We start from the raw sequence: 4258 nt of genomic DNA, 5'->3' as shown, positions 1-4258 counted from the left end.
TTCATGGCTGACGTGCTGGGTCAAACCTCGTGAGGCCAAGCCAGCATATTGGTATGGAAAACCCCCAATTTTTGCACCAGAGAGCTGTGTCATATTACATCATTTATGTTGGCATTTCTCATGTTTTCAGTTTTACTGTCATCTCTAGCTGACATTGTCAGAAGCTGTCAAATAGAGCCATGGATTCAGTATTCTGTATATAAAAGATATCCAGTTTGAAAAATCCACAACTGGAATCAAACTACTGTTAAAGCCTCGATTAATTACAGAAAGAATAAATGGTGATTTTTTTAAGAATTCTCGCTAATCTTTGTGCTAATGTGACTGCATGGCAACACGTTGGACAAACAAGACCCTTGATATTTATTATGTGTATAATTCTAAATCTCCTGTTGTAATTCATGGACCCCAGAGGATGAACCATACTGACTGTGGTGGCTGCTCAATCTGCTATATTACCACCTTCAGACCAAATTTTCACTCACTCATTAAAATGGAAATAGACAATTTTTCCTAAGTAGCGTTTCCAAATGATAACGTAAATAACGACAACACAGGACAATGTGTGAGTTTATTCAATAATTTAATCTACAATGGAAATGGATCGCCAGTTAACCCTTTTCTTGGGTGACCATGTGAGGACAACATTTTATAGTGATAGCAAGGTGTAAAGGGGACCAATGTAAACGTCGATCGTTTGGTTATTCTATATCCATTACAAGGTGCCATCAACATTTACGTGATAATGATACGTTGACGCAGAAAACTTGCCTGCAAATCTGTTGCTGAGATTGGCATGAAATTTGCACAAAACTGAAATGTTTTTGAGTTATTTTATGTAGATGGTCCTGTGAGATTATTTTAAATGATTTTAAATAATCTATTTTTCATTAAGGACAAGGACTTTCAAAATAAATGGATCATTATTGTTCCATTTGGTCAGAGTAAGTTTGCAGTTTTGATACTTTCTTTTTTTTTCCAGCACCAAAAGACCTTGAAGCAATAATGAAAGAAATATGCACCCTTAGAGAGGCTGGATTCTTATTATATCATTATCAAGACTCACAGGCTTTGTAAGGAAAGGTGTCGTTAAGAGCAGGAACAAGATAAAGTACTTTTGTTGAATCTGAATGCTCTTGCACAGTGTACCATCGCTAAATTTCAACAAACCCTTGTGTTCTTGTGAATGCGGAGAACAGCACGTGTTAAGATGAATGATTCACACGCACTGGAGAACATGCTGTAAGGTACAACTAAAATAAAGAGCAAGGTTACACTGTGGGATAAACTGCAGTAGTTGTACTTTGGACCAGTACAAAAAGAGAAACTTCCTCTGCCTGAACAGAGTGAAGGCAGCTGATCCTAATCCTCCTCCGCAGCAGCAAACATAGTGAAGTTCTGTTGATTGAAGAGATTTTCAGTCTTCAAGGAGCTAAAATGACTTTGCTATCATCCCTGCAGCAATACAGGAAGCCCTTCAAGTACTCTTCGCTTGAGCTGAACTATCACTCTCCTCCTATTAGCTGTGGGCAACGTGTCCTCCCACTAGTGGAGGCTGCTGCTTCCTTTTATTGTTATTCTTGGGTTTTTCCTCGGTCATTGACACATTGAGATGCCTTCCTTGCCTATCACAACACCGCCTGCAGTGGTCATTAGTCATAGCCAGTGAAGGCAGCAGTTCTGTGAGGATCAGCTGTGAGCTGACGTGCCTCCTTCTCCCTCTCCTGAGGCCAAGTACAGACTGGCTTGTTTCCTGTATGTGGTGTCACAGAGGGAGGAGAGACTTTCAGATGAGCAAAACTTTAAAACTGTTTGCCACTTAGATGTGCAGTTTCCTCATATAACATTGATTATAGCTGGGAGGCAGCACTTATCTGTCCCTGAGATACAATTTGTACCTTTGATACAAGCTGAAAGCAAATAGAAAAAGGAAGGTCAGTGGTGCTCATATTATCCACCTTTATGCATGTATGCATGAGAGTTCGAACATTGTTTTTCTAGGCTTTTGTAGGCTGACTAACCAACACGCTAATAAACTGTTATCTGAGGAGAGCAGATGTCTTGTAATACACAGAGACGCAGTGAGGAGGAGGGAATTAGTCCTTGTTTGACTGCAGACAGAGAAAAAAAGAAGATAAACAGCAGTGAATGAACATAGAAGACACATTCTGCCTGTGTAATTTGTGTGCAACACACGTCACCCAAACAATGCTAATGCAGAAGAACAGGAGGAAAAAATAATGGACTGGGGTCAGACACACTACATGGCTTGGCTTGCTTCCTCATTGAGGATTAAGGCTACATCACTATGCTAGGGCTGCAACCAGTTAATGTTTTCATTATTGATGAAACCTAATACGTTTTTTAGAATAATTATTTGCTCATAAAAAAGGTAGACCAATGTGATCCTTTTACATAGCTATTTTAATCTGACCATCAGTCCAAAACACGAAGATACTGCATGCAGTTTAAAATGATATGAAACACAGAAAAATAATAAATTATCACATTGGAGAAAATTTCAAACACAAATATTTGGCGTTTTATAGTCAAAGCTTGTGGTGTGACTCCAAGGATGGCAGTATTGGCTCCACAACTTTGGTGCTCAATATTTCAACTATTGGATGGATTGTCATGAAATTTTGTACAGACATATATGTTTCCTGGAGGATGAACAGACAATACAAACACAGCTAAGCAAATAGGTTCACGCCTCAATTGAAGTGTATAGTTATGCCGTACATCGTTAGAAGGCTTAGATTCTTGTGATTCTACTCATGCAAACCATTTCAAGATAAAACCATATCAGCAAGGTACAATCAACACAAAAGCTAGTCTGTACAAAGTTTTGCATACTCACCAATAATATGTCTGGGTGTTTCATCTCATTTGAGCAGATATGAGCTTCTATGCCCGCCCTAGAGTCTACAACAGTCAATGAGCGATTGTGTAGACAAGTGACCCACTCTCTCTTTGTTCTCCTCTCTCCTGAGCCACTTACCTGCCAGCCTCTGGATGATTGATGCATTATGTAGCCAATGAGATTTCAATTCCAGCACTATATAGTTTTTTATCAGTTTTTAAAGCCCCAAACTTGGAAATTATATAAGTCTATGTAGTTTTATGCCTTTTGCTCTTTGAAAATGAACATTTAACAAATGTTAGGTCAAGCACCAAATGTAACTTACTGGAGAAGGACAGTTGATTGTTGAGTCTCATCCCCGGTTCTTTAAATTCTGAGGCTGTAAGTTGGCGTTCGACCCGAGCTGCCAATACTCCAAAAAATAATCTCCCTTAAACATTGACTTTATGGATTTCAATTACAGAATTTCCATCTAATTCTATTACGTACATTCTGAATAAAGTATATCATGTAATGCAAAATATTTCTATCATGTTGAGCTGATGTGAATAAATCAAATAACAGTCTGCTTAAATTGAGTTAATGCAGTTTTTCAAGTATTATACATACAAGTAATGCATTACATATGAATTATACCCATGCCGTCAGGACATAATGCACATTTTTTACACATTTATTTAAAAGTCTAACAGCCTAATGTGGGTTAAATAACAACAAACATAATTTGTTTGTTGTCAGCAGCTGAAGATCTCTGGAAGTGCATACATCACTTTACTGTTGGAACATCAGCAGAGCTAATTATTTAGAAATAAATAAAGCATGAGATTACCAAAACCTTTTTATGTGTTAAAAGATGGAAGCAACCCCCGGAAAAAAGGCACATAACAGTCTGGAATTTGTTAAAAGGCATTTCAAAGAGCTTGCGACAAAAGGTTGTTGGGTTTGCTGAAAGCAGAATGCAGGGAACCGTACTATGAAATGTGTTGATGGCAGCATCATGCGGTGGGGAGGCTTTTAAGTGAATAGAGACAAATGTCGGGAACTTCTTGAGACGAAACCTGCGTTACACTGCCAAAGACCTTAGATCGATACACCATTCAAACAGGACCGTGACCACAAACACAGAGGAGATAACAACACTGGAACAACTTCAGAGCAGGAGCAGGAGCAAAGCCCTGCAGAGACACATGCCAAAACTCCGACTTACTGAAAACCAGTTAAATTTGCTGGAAAAAGCCATTCACAGATGATCCCAGTTTAACTGAGCCATAGCAAATCTGTGGAGAAGGCAGAGTGCTCAAGATATATAGGTTCATCCGCTTTGACTCAAAATAAGATTTGTGGATAAAAAGATGTGTGTGTGTGTGTTGCCATTGAATATATTTTAAAAGCTTC

Source organism: Pagrus major, chromosome 4 (assembly GCF_040436345.1).
Source record: "Pagrus major chromosome 4, Pma_NU_1.0".
In the NCBI taxonomy this organism is placed as follows: domain Eukaryota; kingdom Metazoa; phylum Chordata; class Actinopteri; order Spariformes; family Sparidae; genus Pagrus; species Pagrus major.
This window is presented reverse-complemented; position numbering follows the sequence as displayed.